At 45.3% G+C, this 23340-nt stretch overlaps 1 protein-coding gene and 1 pseudogene across 1 annotated transcript in view; one reads left to right on the forward strand and one right to left on the reverse strand.

Moving 5' to 3' along the window:
- LRRC38 (leucine rich repeat containing 38) overlaps window positions 1–23340 on the forward strand; it is a 39325-nt gene that overhangs the window by 7905 nt on the left and 8080 nt on the right. The gene's annotated exons all lie outside the window — the stretch shown is intronic.
- Window positions 10760–12262, reverse strand: LOC119527933 (annotated as a pseudogene).

The following is a 23340-nucleotide window of genomic DNA, read 5'->3' on the forward strand; positions in this document are numbered from 1 at the left end:
ATGGCCTCCCCCAGCTGCTCCTTTCAATAGACCACCTAAGACAGGGGAGGCTCTGTTCTCTTGGTCTCAATTCCAGGATCCCGGGGGGAGGCTCTGTCTGACTCTGTTTGGGAGGCGTCCCTCCCTCAGTCCTCCCAGGTGGGGAGGAGGATGGGGCAGCATTGCACGAGGTGGCTGACAGGAGCTTGCCCCGTTACCGTGGGTGGGAGGTGGAGTTTAGGGTGGGGCAGAGAGAAGGGGGCTTGGCAGGCCCCCCCAGGCCTCCATGACCACGGCTGTGCTTCTGGTGAGCTGAGAGCAGATCAAGCCCCGGTGTGATAGCCCCCGTTCTTTTGACCTCTAGCAATGCCATGTGAGGAAGCTCAAAGTGCAATTTCCTCCGCTAAGCAGAAGCTGTTATTTTTTCTTCTTTATCCAAACCATAGAAATGCAGACAAACAGAGCAGATATGCACAGAGACTCCCAAATGCCTTTGCCTTTAGGAACTGCCTGTCCTGTCCCAAATGTCTGCCCATTTTTGTGGACTGACACTGTCTGTGTTCACGACACGTCCTCCTGGCAGCCCAGGAGCTGGGCTCCTCCCCTTCGGAGCCTCAGTCAGGGAATCTTCTCCATCCTTCCATCTGCCATTTGGTAAATGCCGAGGACAGGGGTCAGGGCCTTAACGGAGCTAAGGGTGCTCGGGTTGAAGGGTGGCCTCTCAGAGTCGAACCCAAACCAAAGAGCCAGGAATCCTGGTCCCAGAATCCTGGTCCCAGACCCTGCTCCATCATTAACCAGCAGTGAAGCCTGAGGGTCAGCCCCCCTTTCTCGGACTCAGTCTTCTCATTTCTCAGACGGGGTTGCTCTGGGTCAGGAGTGGTGATCCCAAGTGTCCTGGGGACAGGCAGGTGAGTAACATTCACATTAAAAATTATTTAGAGCACTGAGCTGGCCAAACTCCCCAAAACTTTTGGGGGGCTATGTCCAGAGGCCCCTTACCCCCAGCTCCCTGCAGGGGTCCCCAGCACAGGCTCACCACCCTGTAAGGGGCTCTGTTTCAAATCATGGGGCACAAGAACAATTTCCCTTCTTCTCTCTCTCCATGTGAAGAGAAGATCACTTCCACCCCCAGAATTATGATAAAGAACAGCATTGCTTTCTCCTAAGAAACCCATGGGACAGGTCTGTTTTTAAAAGTAACCGCCATCAGTGATTACCTGCGTCAGAGGGAAGTCGCACCCAGTCATGCCAAGGGGGCAAAGAGCTGGGGGCGAGAGTCGGGAATCCCACCCTCTGCTGCCACCCGCTTTGCCTCGGTCCAGTCACCCCCTTCTCTGACCTTTGGTTCCCTCATTGCCATCCTGCTGGGAGGAACAGGGACGTAGTGACGTGAAAGAGCTGCAGGGAAACGCGGGGAGTGCCGTGCACCCTCGGTAACCAGGCCATGTGACAGGAAGGGTTTGTAAACCACCCTCGACATCCCACAGCAGGAGCCACAGATTAGGGACAGGGCGGCAGCAGTGTCTTGACCAACTTGATGGGACAGGAGAGAGCGAGGACACTGCAGGCGATGGGGAAACCATTTGCTAGGGTGGAAGTGTGGGGGGGGGTGTCAGGGTTCATCCACATTGTCACGTGTATCAGAACTTCATTCCTTTTTATGACTGAGTAACATTTCATTTTGTTCATACCACATTTTGTTTATCCATCCATTTGTTGATGGACACTTGGGTTGCTTCTACCTTTTGGCTATTGTGAATAAAGCTGCTGTGAACATTGGTGTACAAATACCTGCTCGAGTCCCTTTTTTTCAGTTCTTTGAGGATATATAGCTAGAAGGGGGATTGTAGGGTAATTCCATGTTCAACTAACGATCTGAGGACCCGCTGAACACTTTTCCACAGTGGCTGCACCATTTTACATCCTCACCAACAATGTACAAGGGTTCCTATTTCTCTGCATCCTCACCAACACCTATTTTCCACTTTTTAAATAATAGTAATGGGTGTAAAATTGTATCATTGTGGTTTTGATTTGCTTTTCCTTGTGATTAATGATGTTGGGCCTCTTTTCGTGTACTTATTGGCCATCTGTTTGTCCTTTGGAGAAATGTCTATTCAAATCCTTTGCCCATCTTTTAATTGCATTGCTTATCTTTTTGTTGTTGAGTTGTAGAAATTCCTTATACATTTTGGATATTAAATCCTTATCAGATATGTCATTTGCAACTATTTCCCCCCACACTGTCAGTTGTCTTTTCACTTCCTAGATAATGTCTTTTGATGTACAAGTTTTTAATTTTGATGACATCCGTTTTACCTATGTTTTTCTTTTGTTGCTTGTGCTAAGGAATCATATCTAAGCAATCAACCAAATCCAAGGCCATGAAGATTTTCCCGTTTTTTTCTAAGAATTTTATCTTTGAGCTCTTATGCTTAACTCACTTTTTATTGACGTATAACGCACATGTAGATGAGCGTGCCTACGCTGAGGAGCCCCCTCCCTGCTGGGTGATGAGGGCTGGCTGTGAAGCCCCAGCCCCTGCCCTGCTGCCCTTTGCAGAGGTGCCTTCCCAGGTCCGGGAAACTGCTCGCTCCCCTTATCCTTCCAGGCCTGGGCTGGGAAGTCTGCCCTCCCCACTGTTCTGAGCCCTGGGGTCCTGCCCTATCCCTTGTTGATGTCCTAAATCCAGCCCACTTCTTTGTAAATAGCCCCTTTATTAGACTCATTTCAAATCACCCTATTAGAGTGGCCCACGGTTTCCTGCTGGGATCCTAACTACAGCAGCGACTGCAGATTCTTAAGCAGGGAAACACTTCAGGGGAATAATGACAACTCACTCTACCAGAAGGTAGGGGTGGACAGATGGCTTCCAAAATGAAGGCGAGGGATGGACAGACAGCCTCCAAGATGGTACCCAGCCCTCAGATTTCATGGTGTTAAACAAATTGCTTCACTTTGCCTGCCTGTGTTGAAACAAGCGCTAAGGTTACAAAGAAGGCTCCTGTTTATCTGGTGAGTGTTGTCTGTGCTTCCTGCCCAGAGCAGGCTGCCCTCCAGGCTCCATTTATTATCTTCTGTGTTCCAGGCACTAAGCTCTACACTAGGTCTTTGCCATTCAGTAGAAATAAAATGCAAGTCACATGTAATTTAAAATTTTCTAGTAGCCACATTAAAATGTTAATATTTTATTTAATCCAGAATATCCAAAATGCTATCATTTCAACTTGTCATCAATATAAAAGTTTTGAATGAGATGCTTTTCCACTCTTTTTTATACTAAGTATTCAAAACGTGGGGTGTTTTCCACTCACAGCACATCTCACTTGGGACTGGCCACATTGCACCTGCTCAACACACAGTGCATTAGGACGTGTCCCAGAGGCCCCTGCCAGGATCACCTGCTTCACAGGTGAGGAAGCAGGTGAAAGCCACTTGTCCAAGGTCACTAGTAAAGAGGCAGAGCTGAGGCAGGACCCAGAGGGACGGGCTCCAGCATCTTTGTCACTAAGCGTCGTGTGGCCTCTCAAACCTCACATGGGAAACAAGGGTGCTTCAGCCATAAGCCTATGTCTCGTGTCCTGGGCTCCTGCCTAAGGCTGAGAATCAGACTTAGTCCGTGACTCTTTTACAATTCAGAACCTGGCCTTGGAGGGGTGTAAACCAAAAACGGCTTGAACATGTTAGCAGAAACAAGAGTAGAAGACAAATTCAACTCCTATCTTCTGCTCTTGAGAGCAAGACAAGGCTCAATCTGGGACAATGACCGCCCCCTCTCCGCTGGCCAAGTACATGTCAGGTCATGTCCCTGTCCTGCTCTTATCCTGCAGTGACTCCCATGTCGGTAAGAGTAGAAGCCAAAGTACTCCCAGGGGCTTACAAGACCCCTCATGATTGAGTGTGAGCCCTCTGAAGGAATTTCCTACCCCTTTTTCTGGCCAGGCACCCTGGACTCCTTGTAATTTTTCACACACCAGGCACATTCCTGCCCTAGGGCCTTTGTACTTGCTGCTCCCTGGACCCCCTGCCTGCCCCCCCCCCAGAGGTTTGCACGCCTTGCCCCGACCCTTGCAGCCTCTTGCTAAAATGCCACCTTCCCACTGAACCTTCCCTGACAGCCCCATTCAACCAGCTCTCCTCCCCCTCCCCCCACCTCTCTTTCCTCCCGAGCACCTATCCCCATCCACCAAATCACACGTTTTGCTGATTTACTCCCAGTCTGTCTGTCTCCCCTCACTAAATGGTAGCCACAAAGGCAGGGACTTGTCTGATTTGTTTTAACCCCCATGCATAGAACTGTGCTGTCACACGACAGGTGCTCCAGACCAATTTGTGGAATGAGTGAATGACTTAATGGATGGATGCCTAGCCAAGGTAAAGGTAGAAGAGCGAAGTGGAAGTGGTCTCCAGAACCATCCCCCTTGCTTGGGGCAACCAATTTGGTGAGCAAATTCTTGTCTAAGGATTGGTGACTTGGGTCGACCAAATAAAAATGCAGTAGAGACAGGTGGAAGGCAGGGAGCTCTGCTTATCACCGAGACCTGAATCTCCCTAGAATTTCAGACATGGTGGCACTTGGTTGGGGGAATTTGGGGGAGAAGGCAGGGGCTCCTGGGCCCCCTTTGAATCACAGCTTTTTAGCAGTTCTCCAGGCTTCCTGACTATTAGAAACTGCCAGATCCTCTTCATACTTGGAAAGTAAGGCCCATGTTGACATAGGAAAATGGATGTCAAAAGCAGAGAGTCAGAAGAACATGGTTCCTGCTCTAGATGTCTGAGAGGCAGTTACTGAAGATGCAAGATTTGCTTTGGCCTCAGAAGATTACGGCCCATGGACGGCGCTACAGGGAGGCTGATTTAGGGACAACACAAAGAGGAACATCTAGCAGTTGGGGCTTTGAAATGGAGATGTTCACGCAGAGGCCAATTTGACCATGTTCCTGTGGCATTGAAGGGGCCCTTAGGGATTGGCTGAGATTTCTGCCTGGGACCCTTCAACCCTCTGACTCTGACTTCTCAGGGTTGTTTTCACCTTGTCCTGGTTCTGCTGCCACGGAATGGGTCACAGGCCTGGCTCTGCAGCAGTCCTGATGGCTGGAGCAATTGCTCCATCTCCGGTGCCTTCCCCACACTCTGCCAGGCTTCTTTCTAAATAGACAAGGCTCTTACACCATGCAGCTGAGAAAGGAATCAAAAGCTCTGCGACTCTTGCACGTCTCAGGCCACACTCCGCTTATGCTGAGTCCTCTGCCAGAAACCAGATCAACCAGAATCAGTTTCTAAATATGTATCATGTATGTCCAGTTCACGTCCAAGTCCCCTTGAGCCATGACACTGACCTCTCCCCATGACCCTGTGCAACTTGGGCTTCCAGGTACATGTGGGTGGCCCCACTCTGTGAGCCACCAGACTTGTTCCTTCATTCGTGCTTCTGCTCCAGGCTGTCCAGGAGCTAATGACACAGCAGAGAATCCATCAAAGGCTTTGCCCTCTTGGAGCAAACATCCCGGAGGGCCCAGAAAAGCTTAGACAATGGGATTATCTGGTCTACCCCTCTTCATTTATCAGATAGGAAATCATGGCTCAGAGAGATCAAGTTTCTTTCCCAAGGTCACACAGCAAACCAGTGAAAGAGCCAAGAAAAGCCCAGCCCCCGCATCCCCAATCTGGCACTATTTACCTTCTTTTGCACAGTAATCACTAATGGGGGATCAATAGCCAAGTGGCTGAGAGCACAGAATTTGGATTTGGATCCATCGGGGTTGAAATCCCAGATCTTTTTTTTTTTTTTTTAATTCATTTTATTGATATATATTCACATACCACGCAGTCATACAAAACAAATCATACATTTGATTGTTCACAGTACCATTACATAGTTGTACATTCATTACCAAAATCAATCCCCGACACCCTCATTACCACACACACAAAAATAACGAGAATAATAATTAAAGTGAAAAAGAGCAACTAAAGTAAAAAAGAACACTGGGTGCCTTTGTCTGTTTGTTTGTTTGTTTCTTTCCCCCACCTTTCTACTCATCCATCCACAAACTAGACAAACGGGAGTGTGATCCCTATGGCCCCCCCAATCCCACTGCCCCCCTCATAAGCCACATTTTTATACAATTGTCTTCAAGATTCATGGGTTCTGGGTTGTAGTTTGATAGTTTCAGGTATCCACCACCAGCTACCCCAATTCTTTAGAACCTAAAAAGGGTTGTCTATATTGTGCGTAAGAGTGCCCACCAGAGTGACCTCTCGGCTCCTTTTGGAATCTCTCTGCCACTGAAGCTTATTTCGTTTCCTTTCACATCCCCCTTTTGGTCAAGAAGATGTTCTCCGTCCCACGATGCCGGGTCTACATTCCTCCCCAGGAGTCATATTCCACGTTGCCAGGGAGATTCACTCCCCTGGGTGTCTGATCCCACGTAGGGAGGAGGGCAGTGATTTCATCTTTCAAGTTGGCTTAGCTAGAGAGAGAGGGCCACATCTGAGCAACAAAGAGGCATTCAGGAGGAGACTCTTAGGCACAATTATAGGGAGGCCTAGCCTCTCCTTTGCAGCAACCGTCTTCCCAAGGGTAAAACCTGTGGTAGAGGGCTCAACCCATCAAACCACCAGTCCCCTATGTCTGTGAGCACATCAGCAACCATCGAGGTGGGGTAGGCCAATACCCCTGCATTCTCCACCAGCTCCTCAAGGGGGCTCTGCATATTTTTTTCCTTGTTTTTTTTTTTAACTTTTTTTTTTCTAAATCAACTGTATGAAAAATTTAAAAAATGAAAAAAAAAATGAAAAAAAAACATACACTAAAAGAACATTTCAAAGAGACCATAACAAGGGAGTAAGAAAAAGACAACTAACCTAAGGTAACTACTTTACTTCCAACGTGTTCTTACTCTATCCCAAGAAAGTAACCTAATATAGCAACATTTCTGTGAACTTGGTCCTACTATACCCATCAGAAATTAACAGACCAGAACATTAAATTTACCCATGATAGCTTATCTGTTCTTCTTGGATTATTGTTCCCCTTTCCTTAATTGCTCTCTATTGCTAGTTCCCCTACATTCTACATTATAGACCATTTGTTTTACATTTTTCAAAGTTCACATTAGTGGTAGCATATAATATTTCTCTTTTTGTGCCTGGCTTATTTCGCTCACCATTATGTCTTCAAGGTTCATCCATGTTGTCATATGTTTCACGAGATCGTTCCTTCTTACTGCCGCGTAGTATTCCATTGTGTGTATATACCACATTTTATTTATCCACTCATCTGTTGAAGGACATTTGGGTTGTTTCCATCTCTTGGCAATTGTGAATAATGCTGCTATGAACATTGGCGTGCAGATATCTGTGCCTGTCACTGCTCTCCGATCTTCCGGGTATATACCGAGAAGTGCAATCGCTGGATTGAAGGGTATCTCTATATCTAGTTTTCCAAGGAACTGCCAGATTGTCTTCCAGAGTGGCTGAACCATTATACAGTCCCACCAACAATGAATAAGAGTTCCAATTTCTCCACATCCCCTCCAGCATTTGTAGTTTCCTGTTTGTTTAATGGCAGCCATTCTAATCAGTGTGAGATGGTATCTCATTGTGGTCTTAATTTGCATCTCTCTAATAGCTAGTGAAGCTGAACATTTTTTCATGTGTTTCTTGGCCATTTGTATTTCCTCTTCAGAGAACTGTCTTTTCATATCTTTTGCCCATTTTATAATTGACCTGTCTGTACTATCATCATTAAGTTGTAGGATTTCTTTATATATGCAAGATATCAGTCTTTTGTCAGATATGTGGTTTCCAAAAATTTCTTCACATTGAGTTGGCTGCCTCTTTACCTTTTTGAGAAATTCCTTTGAGGTGCAGAAACTTCTAAGCTTGAGAAGTTCCCATTTATCTATTTTTTCTTTTGTTGCTTGTGCTTTGGGTGTAAAGTCTAGGAAGTGGCCACCTAATACAAGTTCTTGAAGATGTCTTCCTACATTATCTTCTAGGAGTTTTATGGTGCTTTCTTTTATATTGAGATCTTTGGTCCATTTTGAGTTAATTTTTGTGTAGGGTGTGAGATAGGGGTCCTCTTTCATTCTTTTGGATATGGATATCCAACTCTCCCAGCCCCATTTGTTGAAAAGACCTTTATGACCCAGTTCAGTGACTTTGGGGGCCTTATCAAAGATCAGTCGGCCATAGATCTGGGGGTCTATCTCTGAATTCTCAATTTGATTCCATTGATCTATGTCTATCTTTGTGCCAGTACCATGTTGTTTTGACAACAGTGGCTTTATAATAAGCTTCAAAGTCAGGGAGTGTAAGTCCTCCCACTTGGTTTTTCTTTTTTAGAGTGTCTTCAGCAATTTGAGGCATCTTCCCTTTCCAAATAAATTTGATAACTAGCTTTTCCAAGTCTGCAAAGTAGGTTGTTGGAATTTTGATTGGGATTGCATTGAATCTGTAGACAAGTTTGGGTAGATTTGACATCTTAATGACATTTAGCCTTCCTATCCATGAACATGGAATATTTTTCCATCTTTTAAGGTCCCCTTCTATTTCTTTTAGTAGAGTTATGTAGTTTTTTTTTGTATAGGCCTTTCACATCTTTGGTTAAGCTTATTCCTAGGTACTTGATTTTTTTTAGTTGCTATTGAAAATGGTATCTTTTTCTTGAGTGTCTCTTCAGTTTGTTCATTTCTAGCATATAGAAACATTACTGACTTATGTGCATTAATCTTGTATCCCGCTACTTTGCTAAATTTGTTTATTAGCTCTAGTAGCTGTATCATCGATTTCTCAGGGTTTTCCAGATATAAGATCATATCATCTGCAAACAATGACAGTTTCACTTCTTCCTTTCCAATTTGGATGCCTTTTATGTCTTTGTCTTGCTGGATTGTCCTGGCTAGCACTTATAGCACAATGTTGAATAACAGTGGTGACAGCGGGCATCCTTGTCTTGTTCCTGATCTTAGAGGGAAGGCTTTCAGTCTCTCACCATTGAGTACTATGCTGGCTGTGGGATTTTCATATATGCTCTTTATCATATTGAGGAAGTTCCTTCAATTCCTACCTTTTGAAGTGTTTTTATCAAAAACGGATGTTGGATTTTGTCAAATGCTTTTTCAGCATCTATTGAGATGATCATTTGATTTTTCCCTTTTGATTTGTTAATGTGTTGTAACACATTGATTGATTTTCTTATGTTGAACCATCCTTGCATGCCTGGAATGAACCCCACTTGGTCATGGTGTATGATTTTTTTAATGTGTCTTTGGATTCGATTTGCAAGTATTTTGTTGAGGATTTTTGCATCTATATTCATTAGGGAGATTGGCCGGTAGTTTTCCTTTTTTGTAGCATCTTTGCCTGGTTTTGGTATTAGATTGATGTTAGCTTCATAAAATGAGTTAGGTAGTATTCCATTTTCTTCAATGTTCTGAAAGAGTTTAAGTGAGATTGGTGTCAATTTTTTTTTGGAAAGTTTGGTAGAATTCTCCTGTGAAGCCATCTGGCCCTGGGAATTTATTTGTGGGAAGCTTTTTGATGACTGATTGGACCTCTTTGATTGTGATTGGTTGGTTGAGGTCTTCTGTTTCTTCTCTGGTCAGTCTAGGTTGTTCATAACTTTCCAGGAATTTGTCCATTTCCTCTACATTATCCAGTTTGTTGCCATACTGGATATGGTTGTTCATAGTACCCTCTTATAATTTTTTTAATTTCCTCGGAATCTGCAGTAATGTCACCTTTCTCATTCATTATTTTGTTTATATGGGTCTTCTCTCTTTTTGATTTTGTCAGTCTAGCTAGGGGCTTGTCAATCTTGTTGATCTTCTCAAAGAACCAACTTTGGGTGTTATTTATCCTCTCTATTGTTTATTTGTTCTCTATGTCATTTATTTCGGCTTTAATCCTTGTTATTTCTTTTCTTCTACTTGGTTTAGGATTGGTTTGCTGTTCATTTTCTAGCTTTTTCAGTTGATCCATTAGTTCTTTGATTTTGGCTCTTTCTTCCTTTTTAATATATGTGTTTAGTGCTATAAATTTCCCCCTCAGTACTGCTTTTGCTGCATCCCATAGGTTTTGGTATGTTGTGTTCTCATTTTCATTCATCTCTATATATTTAGCAATTTCTCTTGCTATTTCTTCTTTAACCCACTGATTGTTTAGGAGTGTGTTGTTTAACCTCCAGGTATTTGTGAATTTTTTAAGTCTCTGATGGTTATTGACTTCTAATTGTATTCCATTGTGGTCAGAGAATGTGCTTTGAATAATTTCAATCTTTTTAAATTTATTAGCCTAGTTTTATGTCCCAGCATATGATCTATTCTGGAGAAAGTCCTGTGAGCACTAGAGAAGTATGTGTATCCTGGTGATTTGGGATGTAATGTTCTATATATGTCTGTTAAATCCAATTCATTTATCAGATTGTTTAGGTTTTCAGTTTCCTTATTGGTCTTCTGTCTGGTTGATCTATCTATAGGAGAGAGTGATGTGTTGAAGTCTCCCACAATTATTGTGGAAACATCAATTGCTTCCTTTAGTTTTTTTTTTTTTTTCCTCATTAAACTTTGTTTTAATGGGTCTCAAAATTCTGTGACAGATTTTTGGTCATTGTTTCCATTTAAAAAGTACTGATTTTAAAAACTAATAACTTAAAACTGCCACACAAAAACAAATGGTCCACAAAACATTCCTTTCCTTCTGAAAGTTTTACGATGCATTGTTATCATTAACCAGTCTTTTACTATTAAACTTAAATGGCCAATTAGACAAACAGTTCTGAGACTGTTCTTCCACCACTGATTAAAACTGGGGTGGCAGGTGTTATAGGTAATATTCATTTAGCCTTCTGAGCTTTCTGGGCAGACTTGGTGACCTTGCCAGCTCCAGCAGCCTTCTTGTCCACAGCCTTGATGACACCCACAGCAACTGTCTGTCTCATATCCTGAACAGCAAAACGACCCAGAGGAGGATAATCAGAGAAGCTCTCAACACACATGGGCTTGCCAGGAACCATATCAACGATGGCAGCATCACCAGATTTCAGAAATTTGGGGCCATCTTCCAGCTTCTTACCAGAACGACGATCAATCTTCTCCTTCAGCTCAGCAAACTTGCAAGCAATGTGAGCTGTGTGACAATCCAGCACAGGTGCATAGCCAGCACTGATTTGGCCTGGATGGTTCAGAATAATCACCTGAGCAGTAAAACCAGCTGCTTCCATCGGTGGATCGTTTTTGCTGTCACCAGCCACATTGCCACGACAAACATCTTTTACAGACACATTCTTGACATTGAAGCCCACGTTGTCCCCGGGAAGAGCTTCACTCAAAGCTTCATGGTGCATCTCAACAGACTTGACTTCAGTTGTAACGTTGACTGGAGCAAAGGTGACCACCATGCCCAGTTTGAGAACACCAGTCTCCACTCGGCCCACAGGGACAGTACCAATACCACCAATTTTGTAGACATCCTGAAGAGGCAGACGCAAGGGTTTGTCAGTTGGACGAGTGGGTGGCAGGATGCAATCCAGAGCTTCAAGCAGTGTGGTTCCACTGGCATTGCCATCCTTACGGGTGACTTTCCATCCCTTGAACCAAGGCATGTTAGCACTTGGCTCCAGCATGTTGTCACCATTCCAACCAGAAATTGGCACAAATGCTACTGTGTCGGGGTTGTAGCCAATTTTCTTAATGTAGGTTCTGACTTCCTTAACGATTTCCTCGTATCTCTTCTGGCTGTAGGGTGGCTCAGTAGAATCCATTTTGTTAACACCAACAATTAGTTGTTTCACACCCAGTGTGTAAGCCAGAAGAGCATGCTCACGGGTCTGCCCATTCTTGGAGATACCAGCTTCAAATTCACCAACATCAGCAGCAACACTCAGGACAGCACAGTCAGCCTGAGATGTGCCTGTAATCATGTTTTTAATAAAGTCTCTGTGCCCTGGGGCATCAATGATGGTCACATAGTACTTGCTGGTCTCAAATTTTCACAGGGAGATATCAATGGTAATACCACGCTCACGTTCAGCTTTCAGTTTATCCAAGACCCAGGCATATTTGAAGGACCCCTTTCCCATCTCAGCAGCCTCCTTCTCAAGTTTTTCGATGGTTCTTTTGTCGATTCCACCACATTTGTAGATCAGGTGGCCAGTAGTGGTGGATTTGCCCGAATCTACGTGTCCAATAACGACAATGTTGATATGAGTCTTTTCCTTTCCCATTTTGGCTTAAGAATCAGGGATGGTTTTCACAACACCTGTGTTCTGGCGGCAAACCCATTGCGAAAAAAAGCGCTTCCTTTAGTTTTGCCAGTGTTTCTCTCATGTATTTTGTGGCCCCTTGATTGGGTGCGTAAACATTTATGATTGTTATTTCTTCTTGTTGAATTGCCCCTTTTATTAGTATGTAGTGACCTTCTTTGTCTCTCAAACATCCCTGCATTTAAAGTTTATTTTATCTGAGATTAATATTGCTACACCTGCTTTCTTTTGGCTGTAGCTTGCATGAAGTATTTTTTTCCATCCTTTCACTTTCAGTTTCTTTGTGTCCCTGTGTCTAAGATGAGTCTCTTGTATGCAGCATATTGATGGTTCATTTTTTTTGATCCATTCTGCAAATCTGTGCCTTTTAATTGGTGAGTTTAATCCATTTACATTCAACATTATAACTGTGAAGGCATTTCTTGAATCAGCCATCTTATCCTTTGGTTTATGTTTGTCGTATATATTTTTCCCTCTATTAATATCCTTTAATGTACCCATACCAAATCTCTTTAGTACTGAACGTTTCTCCAAGTCTCTCTCTCCTTTCTTTGTTTCTCTGTCAGTAGGGCTCCTTTTAGTATCTCCAGTAGGGCAGGTCTCTTGTTAGCAAATTCTCTCAGCATCCATTTGTCTGTGAAAAATTTAAGCTATCCCTCAGATTTGAAGGAGAGCTTTGCTGGATAAAGTATTCTTGGTTGGAAATTTTTCTCACTCAGAATTTTAAATATGTCGTGCCACTGCCTTCTCGCCTCCATGGTGGCTGCTGAGTAGTCACTACTTAGTCTTATGCTGTTTCCTTTGTATGTGGTGAATTGCTTTTCTCTTGCCGCTTTCAGAACTTGCCCCTTCTCTTCCATATTTGACAGTGTGATCAGAATATATCTCGGAGTGGGTTTATTTGGATTTATTCTGTTTGGAGTTTGCTGGGCATTTATGATTTGTGTATTTATGGTGTTTAGAAGATTTAGGAAGTTTTCCCCAAGAATTTCTTTGAATACTCTTCCTAGACCTTTACCCTTTTCTTCTCCTTCTGGAACACCAATGAGTCTTATATTTGGACGTTTTATATTATCTATCATATCCCTGAGGTCCATTTTGATTTTTTTGATTTTTTCCCCATTCTTTCTTTTGTGCTTTCATTTTCCATTCTGTCATCTTCCAGGTCACTGATTTGTTGTTCAACTTCCTTTAATCTTGTACTATGAGTATCCAGAATCTTTTTAATTTGGTCAGCAGTTTCTTTAATTTCCATAAGATCATCTATTTTTTTATTTAGTCTTGCAGTGTCTTCTTTATGCCCTTCTAGGGTCTTCTTGATGTCCTTTATATCCTGTTCCATGCTCTTCTTGATGTCCTTTATATCCCGTGCCATGGTCTCATCATTCATCTTTAGTTCTTTAATTAGTTGCTCTAAGTACTGTATTTCTTCTGATCTTTTGATTTGGGTGCTTGGGATTGGGTTATCCATATCATCTGGTTTTTTCATGTGCTTTAAAATTTTCTGTTGTTTTTGGCCTCTTGGCATTTGCTTAACTTGGTAGGGTTCTTTTAGGATTTGTAGACCAATTGAAATCCTTATCTCTAATTTGTCAGGTCTACAGCTTTGTGGAGTACACTTTCTGTGACTAACCAGCAGGTGGCGTCCACGAGCCACCTGTTCCCCTCAAGCCAGTTCTCCCCCACTTTGCCTCTGTGGTCAGTGGGGGAGTAAGTCTTGTGGGGTCCAGTTGGTGTACCAAGCTTGCGTGTGTAGCTGGTGTTGCCCACCCTGTATAAGGGGCGTGTGTCTGGGCGGTCAGGGAGGGGGGCGGCTCTAACAATCAAATCTCCCTGGTGTTCCTGGAGTTTTAAAGCTGCTGCAATAGTCTAATCCTTCAGTTCAGTCCTGGCACAGTTTGTCTCTGCCACTGACCCACAAGTCCTTGGTATTGGTGTGTGGCCCCTGAGACTTGTGAGTGGGTCCCTCTTCCAAGCCTTGCACCCCCTGGTCCTCTGTTGAGGGATGACTGTGTTATGTCACAGGTGAGTGCCGTCCCCCCAGGGTGGTTCTGGGCTGCTGGGCTGTGTAGGGAGGCTCCCAGTCTGCTGAAATGATGTCTGAATGGGGCTTGTTAATTCCCACTCCTCCACCTTCCCAAGTCTGGGACAACCAGCTGAGGGTGCAGGGAAGGCTAATGTCCACACCCAATTTTGTGGTGTATGCGTGTTATTGTAAGCACTTCAGTCACATTCGGTTTTCTGGGGCAGCTCTGGGCTATGGGGCCGGTGACAGGCAGGAGTGTTTCCTGTCCACCAGGATGATGGCTGTGAGAGGACGCCCCCCTTTTCTTGTGAAGTTGTGGTGTTTAGTGAATTTTCTCAGCCACTGGATTATTGCCTTTTGTCTCAGAGCTCTCAGTTCTGCTCTTGTCTTGACCTGCCCAAATTGCAAGTCTTTGAGGCTTTCTGTATTGGGCTTAGATTTCGCTGATCTCAGCAGTTCCACGTTTTCATGAGTGTTGTATGAAGTATGCCCAAAGTCAGATTGCTCTGCGGTGTCCAGTCCACGCAGTTCCTGGCTTTCTACCTACTTACTGGAGGAGTAATTAAAACATACACCTCACCAATCCACCATCTTGCCCCGCCTCTCCCAGATCTTTTTTATACTAGCTGTGGAGTGGCTGCCCAGCTGCTCTCATAGCACATGCAACCTCTTCAGATGTTCACAGTGGCTTAACAGCCCGTTGCCTGGAAAGAACCCCAAACGGAATCAGGAGAGCTGGGTTCCAGGCTTGCCTCCATGTGACCTTTGCAAACTGTCCAATTTCCCCGGGCGTCTCATCTGAAAATGAGGGGGAGAAGCAGGATGGGAGGGAGATTAACAGACATCAGAGGTGCCTTCAGATCTCACCTAGGAGGTGGTAGAAGGATGGGTTGGCTGGGGTGCAAAAGGACAAAATGCTGCTGCTCTTTCCGATTCTTTGGGTTTGGAGTTGCAAGAGGCTGGCAGGGAGGGCACAGATTGTGTCCTCTTACCCCAGGGAGGGAAAGCAGAAGAGGCGACTGACAAGAGTGGTGGCCTTTTGCCAAGACTGATGGCAGTGGTCATTGGAAAACTTTCCATGTCTATCCTTTCTCCAGGGTCGGGAGGGAGCAGCCCACTTTCCCTGGGAGTTGGGTGGGCTGAGCTGCAGCACCTACACTCACTCCCAAGCCCTCCTTGTCACTAACAATTTCTCACGCTTGGTAAGACTTGCATAGCTCTTGCCATGGGTCTTAGGCAAAGTGTGGTCCATACACACAATGGATATGATTTGGCCATACAAAGAAATGAAGTTCTAAGACATGCGGCAACATGGATGAGTCTTGGAATAAGGACAAATTCTGTATGATTTCACTTATATGAAATATCTAGAAATAGCAAATTTGTAAAGACAGAAAGTAGATTACAGTTTACCAGGGGTGGAGTGGGGGGAGGGGGAGTCATTGCTTGTTGGGTATAGAGTATAAATTTTGGAAGTGCTTACATAAAAAATAAAATAATTTTTTCTTTAATAAAAGGGTCTTGGCCAGGTAGGTCACAAAAGGACAACTCCACATGGCCAGTGAACACACAGTACAACTTTCAGTTCTACTGATAATAAGAGAAATGCAAATTACATCAACAATACACTTCTTTAAGGCTTATCAGATTGGCAAAGAGGAAAAGGGGGCTGAATGCATGATGGGCAGAGTCCAGGGATTCTCACAGCCTTCAACTCGTCGGAACGTATCTTAGGGAAATAATTAAGAATGTGTGAGAGAATGTTCAGAACAGCCTTGCTTTGAGTAAGGAAAAAAACTGGCGGCACCCTGGGATTGGGTAAGTAAATCATGGCCTGTCTACCCAAGGAAATACACTGTAGCCATTAAAAGTGATGTTTTATAATTATATTTGTTGAAAGGAAAGAAGTTCCTTGTATGGTTATTCAGTAGAGTTGCCCAGTGCAATTTCACTTGGAGGATTTATGTAGCATAGATGCAGAAAAATCTAGAAAAGTATCAGCCAATATGTTAACCACTGTGTATTTATGGGTTCTTTTATCCCCCTTCTTTTTGTTTATTTCTGTTGTCTGAGTGTGTTCACTGGCTTTGCATGGTAAGTGGAATGAGAAAACAAAGTGCTATTTTTAATGACAGAAAGCACCCCCAGAGCCTGTCACCGATCTGGGTTAGGCAGCTCCCAGGAAGCCAGATCATGGAAAAGGCCCAGAGAACCTCCGGGCTGGCAGCCACAGCTCCTCACCTGCAGGCCGTTTTGCTGGCAAGGGGCCAGTCGGGGCCAGTTGGGGCCGGGGATTAATCTCAATTTGCCATCCTCTGTGTCACCATCTATTTTGGGAGAATGGCAGCTCTTCAGCCTCTCCAGCTCAGGTGTCAGCTGCTGGGGGAAGTCATCAGTCAAGGGGAGAAAGCCTGCAGGGGGTGGCCTGAGCCCCAGGCCACCCTGCCCAAGGGAGGTGGTCTCATCTCTTGTGAGTGTGCCCTCGTGGAAGAGCACGAGGTGGGTGTACAGGGAGGGAGCGGTGCACCCCAGATCTGCCGAGGCCAGAATGAGATGGAGCCTTCTTTGGTTTTGGTGGAAAAAAGAGATGGGTTTAAAGAGGAAGACCCTAACAAGACAAAGGTAGACATGGCCTCACCCCCACCAGTCGAGTTATCTTCATAGGAAGGGGGACAAGTTGCCCTGAATCTTTCCTGTCGCCTCCCAGGACCCTTATGCCCCAAGCACGTGATTTTGTAGGACAGCTGGACAGAGTTAGACGGTTTGTGGTGATGGGGCAGAGGCTGACCAGTGAGGACAGGGGTCCAGTTCAGCCCTGAGCTCTACTTTCCTATAGTCCACCAGTGGGGCATCTCGAGTATGAACAACAGAAACCAACTCTGGCTAATTTAAGCAGGAAAGGAATGTGTTGCAAGCATATCAGGTAATTAAAAGAATTCAAGACAAGGCTGGAGGCGACACTCAGAAAAGCGTGGCAGCTGTGGGGGTCTAGGGAGGAGAAACCAATTGGCAATTTCTCCTGGGCAGGGCTGCCAGGCCGAATGGGCTGCAACCACCCTCTTGGTCAGTCCATTCAAGATTCAGTGCCCTGGGTCAAAGATTCCGGCCCAGTGTGGAAGGTGTGCTGACCCCTTTGGCCAGGGCATTTTAAGGAAGCCGCATCAAGACATACCCAAAGGGCGAGAGGTGATTGCTCCAAAAGAACCTGGGAGCAGCCTCCAAAAGAGGAGGGAGGGAGTGGAAGCCAAAGGGCACCAGTGATGTTACATTTAAGACACTCAAATCCTTTAGAATGATCTTTTATACTCTTTTCCTGAGTGCTCCAGGCTTTGTTGACCGCTATAATTAGCATAAATTCCAAACCGGTTTTATCACTTTGCCGTCCAGCTTTGGCAGATTATATGACCCACTGGGTCTTAGTATTCCCAGTAATAAAATATCTTGTCCAAGCATTTTTATTATTATTTTAAAAACACCATTTTTATTTATATTTTAATTTTTTCCCAAAAGTAATACATATTTGTTGTAAAAAAACAAAAAAAGCAAACACTACAGAAATATGTGAATTAGGGCAGGAAGCCCTTCTGCAATCCCCACCTCTCTTCCGTGACAACCACTGGTAGGAAAATGATTCAGGTTCATTCAGACTTAGAGAAGATATTTAGCTTTTAAAAAGAGAAGAGAAAATCATACTATATATACACTATTCCACACCTTGTGCAAGCATTTTTTGGGCAGTAGGAGTCAGACTACCTGATTCCGAATCCCGGCTCCATCATTTTTAGCTGGATAACTTTAAACAGGTAACAGAACTGTTCTGAGCTTCGGTTTCCTTACCTGCAAACCAGGCTCATCATAGGACCAGCCACAGAATTTGGTTTGTGGATTGAAGGACTCTAAGCAATGCAGCAGGCTTAGATTACCTTGCAGATGGCAAGGCTGAGCTGGGGTTAGATGGTGTTAGGGAAGGTTTGACCCCTCTCTGCCTATTTCCAATGAGCAATGAGAAGTTCTGCTTCCCAAGAGGGAAATGCATGAGAGAAAATGAACACGCTTCTGTTTCCTCTCAAGGAGTTGTGGGTTATTGGCTGATAGATTTGGGGACAGGGGCCCTGACCTGCAAGGGAAGACAGCTGGGCAGATGGTTTATGTTGATGGGCAGTGGCTGTGGCTGTCCAGCATTGCTGCCCACTGGGTGGGCAGGTCTGTCTGACTTAGGGGAGATGGGTAGGAGACCTTTTGTGGCCACACATCCAAGCCACATTCTCTGACCCTGTCTTTATTCGTACATGCATTCAAAAATGTAAAGTTCTAGGCGCTGGGAATACAGCAGGGAGGAAAACAAGAGTCTGACCTCATGGAGCTGATATACGAATAGGGAAGGACAGGAAAGCAGAAAATAAGTAAATAAATTCATGCATAATATGCCAGGTGGTGCTGAATGCTACAGATAAATGAACCTGGGTAGGGAGATGGAGAATGTTGGGGAGTGGGGGGCAGAGGAGCTGCTGCTTTAGATCACCAGATGGGAGTGGGGGCGAGGGCAGGCCTTTCTGATTAGGTGACTGAGGCCTGAAGAAAGGGAAGGAGGAGACACACAGAAATGCGGGGGAGGGGCACACCAGGCTGGGGGAGGAGCACGCCAGGCTGAGGGAACGTGCAAAGGCCCTGAGGTAGGCCTGTGCTCGAGATGTTTGAGGACCAGCAAACAGGGCAGGTTGGAGAGTTTGGGGACAGTGTGAAGAGTCATTGTGCATTTCACTTTGAGCAAGATGGGGAGACTTGGAGGAGGGTCTGAGAAAAGGAACGATGGGGCATAGCTTCCTCTTTAAAAGACTCATTCTGTCTTGCTAGGGGGTTTTTGGGGGCAGCCTGTAAGGTGGAAGTAAGAAGACAGTTATGAGGCTACTGCAATTTTATCAGTAACAAGGCTGGCATTTCAGGGTCCTCCTTCCAAATCTCACCATCTCTTTCATTCAGTTCTAAACTCAGGGAGAGAACTGTATTACCTATTGAACCCACCAGCTATTACCATTATTATTTCAGAAATGATCTGTAATATATAGGAAGAGTTCCTCTATCTGGAATGTGCTTTCTTGAAGAAGGTGAAGGAATAAGAAAAACGGGTAGCTACTAACATTTTTGCCACTAAGAATCTATTGTATGAGTGTTTCCGGCTCTCAGGTTTGAAAGATTTTGTCCACCAAACAAATTACATTCTGAGTGATGGGCCGTGTGGCCTGATCGCAGACCAGTGAGTGGTTTCTGATCGGCTTTTTGATGGATTGGACCTCACTTACAGACTCCCAGCCCACCTTCAGGATGCAGGACGGAGCCACACTCCGGGGTCCTCTTCACCCAGAGTTCTGGGTTTCCTCAACTTGAATGAAAGAAGATGTTTTTATTTTATTTTATTTTTATTTTTACTTTTTTGTCGACCAAGAAATAACAAACTAAGCTGCAAGGCAACAAAGGCATTTATTTGGGGTCTTAGAATTGCAATTTGAGGAGCACAGACTCAGGTAGTAACCCCAATCGTGCCTTGTCTTGACATTTCCAAGCAAGCGTTTGTGGTTGGCGGATATTTGGGGTACTCTAATTGTCCTTCAGGTTACATAGCTAACTGAGTTCTCCATATCTTGTGGTTTATTTTATGGCCTGATTGTCCTTGGTTTTGAGGAACATTGTTGCTTGAGGCTTTGCATACTTGGCAGTGTGTGATGTCTGGCTGAGACCTGCATAAAAGTAACCTCCAGAATGACCTCCCGACTCCAGTTTTAATCTCTTAGCCACAGTAACTCTATTTTGTCGTATTTCTTTTAACTGTTTAGTGTGCCAGGCCCTGTGCAGGGAGCTGTGAATGTGGAGATGGGAGGCCCAGGCCTCTGGGGAGGCGTTGACCTTGTTGTCGTTGGTGCAGGACTGGGAAGGGGAAGACTGAGGCAGGGGAGGAGGGAACGCAGGAAGCATTCAGGGCAGGCTTCCCGGAGGAGGTGATTCCTGGACCTGGTCTTGAACAGGGGTTGGAAGACTTTTTCCATAAACAGCCAGACAGTAAACATTTAGGCCTTACAGGTCATAAGTGTCTATTGCCAATTATTCAACTGCAGCTACTCAATTCTGCCATGGTAATGCAGAAGAGCCGCAGGTAATGCCTAAGCCAACGGGCCTGGCTGTGTGTCAGTAAAACCTTATTCACAAAATTAGACAGGGGCGTGAATTGGGGTGGGGTGTTTATTTGGCCCACAGGCTGCCATTTGTCTATCCTGTCTTGAATAATAAAGCAATCTCCAAGTCCTTATTTATGATGGAGAGGAGAGCATGTAAAAGAGACAAGGCTCTGGATCCCAGATCATTTTGTGGGCATTCACAGGTCCTTAGCAAAATGAGAACAATGAGGACAATGTGGTGAGTTTTTCTTAAGGCCAAGTAAATGTACAGGTATTTAATGATATCCTGCCCTTCTTAATATTATTGATGTACAAATGTTCTCTCTTATAAAATGGTGGGGTGTGTATGTGTATTAATTGTCCTTACTGGGCATAAAGTTGCAGTCCCATGTCAGTCTTCCCCATTCCTTATTTTTTGCGAGTTGGCAAAATTCAAAAGCTGGAGGAGCACAGCTCTGCCCTCCAGGCTCCTGAGAGATGTTAGTCTTGGGTGGGTGGTCTTTTCCTCAACTTCTATCTGTGCCTTTCCCCCGGCTGCCTCTGAGACAGGGACAGGGACTGGCAGAAACCCCCTGCCCCAGGGGGTTGTAAACACAAAAGCTTTCGCAGGGGCCAGGCAGGGGACAGGAATGAATGAGCAGCCCTGAGGCACGGGTCCTGTCTCCATGTGACCCCAATGTTGCCCAATCTCCAGATATAATTGCTTTTAATTATTAAACAAACAAGCAAACAAACATGCATTGTGCTGACAAATAAAAACATGGCTGCAGCCTGAGGTGGCTTATGGCTGCTGTTTTTTAAACTTTCTTTTAACCTTGCTTTCTTTCTCAGCTCCTAGCTCAGATTCTCCAGCGGCTCCACACCCACCCACTAGGCCATGGGCTGGCAGGAATGACGGGAAGTTTTCCTACCAAGGAGTTCTCCTAGCCCAGGAGGATGCAGCTAACGTCTCTCACCCACACGTTCAGATTTGAGTTATTCCAAATGCCTTCCTCACTGTCCCCCCATCATCCCTCAGACTCAAAATGTTTGATTATTCTATAAATAATTATTGAGTACTTACTAGAGCCCTGCCTCTTCCTTCTCCACATTTGTAAAGTCCTGCCCTTGATTCTCAATCACATATTATTTTCCTTCCTAATTGCTTGATGTGTCTTAGTTTTGGCTCCCCTGTTGGATTATAAGCTTCCTGAGGCCAGGGACTTGACTTTCTTCCGTATCACAGACAGCTTAGGTGGTGGGAAAAACACAGGCTGTAGAGTAAAACAAACTGAGAGGGAGGTTTGGATTCTGGCTTCACCCCTTGATGGTATATGAATTGCCAAAGATTTCTGAGCTCCGGGTCATAAACATGCAATAAGGGCTGCAGCCCTAGAATAGAGTAGGTGCTCAATTAAAGCCCACCTCCAATATACATACACACACTCTTCACTGTTTAGGGCATGGGTTAGGGCTCAGGAAGTAGGAGATGAATGATACCGAATTGAGAGATATGCATAGACTCTCTTTCCAGAAATCTGCCTCAAGAGTCCTCATGTCCTCCCGGGCCCCTGGCTCTGCTCTCCACCCTGCTGCTAATGCCTGATGAAATGTCGTAAGCGAATTTATAGGAGATGATGATTCTTGGCGTGCAGATTATCCACTTTGGACTCGTAAATCCCTGATGAGCTTTGGCTTTTTCTCTTTTCACCTCCCCCTCTCAGAGGTCCCGAGCAAGCAGAGGGAGGAAGACAATTTCATTTTAATTTCCGCATCAGCCTGATGTCATGCAAAGCAGCTCCGTGGCACCCTCAGACCGCTGGAGAGTTAGGGCCATGCACAAAGCAAAACCCTGAACATTGGAATAGCAGTAATGGCCACGACTTTTTCCAGCATGTGCAGTGGCAGTGCCATGTGACAGCTTTTCGCGTATCTCTGTGTCATCCCAAGGTGGCGCTCGGGGAGGCCTGTCTCTGGCCCTCTGTCACACAGCCCTCAGGTGGTGGAGTGGGGGTCTCCAGCCGGGGGGTCTCTTCTAAGGTCCGTGGGCAGCGTCTCTACACGTCTGCATTTCAGAGCCACCCATGTAGACTTCTTTGGACAGGGGGTTCCAGAGGCCATGCCGGCAACTTGACCGACCCCGTCTGTCCAGCCTGGGCATGAGGAGGGTTGCTGGAGGGTTCTAGGACATTCCTTTAGGAAGCACCCTGCCTGCAGGAAGCTTTTCCTGAGGCCCCGGGCGAGGCTTCTGCACCTTGGGTCTCCCTGGCCTGGGAGAACAGGTAGAACGGTGCAGGGGTCAAGAGTCGGGCTCTGGAGCCAACCTCTTGGGGTCAGTCCTAGCTCTTCTGTTTCCTTGCTGTGTGGCCTTTGGCAAGTCACTTGACCTCTCTGTGCCTCCATTTCATCATCTGTAAAGTGGGGATAATTACAGTGGCCTCCTCATTGGGTCAGCATGAGGATTAAATAGACTAACAAGTACAGCCCATAGAGCAGCACCTGGCACCCACTAAGTGCTGTGTACGTATCCGCTTTCATTGGCTAATTTTAACTTAGACAGCTGAGGCAATGGGGGCCAGGTAAAGAGAATTCCAAGGTCAGGTAAGGACGTTGCAGGTATCCTTCCTCCTCGCCTTTGCGTGCCCAATGTCGACCCTTCCACGGCCCCTCCGGCCCTCCCACCCCAAGCTGCCCTGTCTCCTCTGCTCTCCTCGGTAGGTGTTACCTCCTCCCTTATGCGACTTCTCATTTCTATCCCGAAATACCGTTATTTGTGCACGTAGCCCTGTGCCCCTCCTAATAGACCTAAGCTGCTCAAGGCCAGGGCTGTGTCATTTTCTCATTTTTGTATCTGTCGTGGCACCTGACATAAAGCCTGACCCTGCTTAGAAAGTTACCTACTTAGCAGAGCATTT

The sequence above is a fragment of the Choloepus didactylus genome, chromosome 2 (genome assembly GCF_015220235.1).
Source record: "Choloepus didactylus isolate mChoDid1 chromosome 2, mChoDid1.pri, whole genome shotgun sequence".
In the NCBI taxonomy this organism is placed as follows: domain Eukaryota; kingdom Metazoa; phylum Chordata; class Mammalia; order Pilosa; family Megalonychidae; genus Choloepus; species Choloepus didactylus.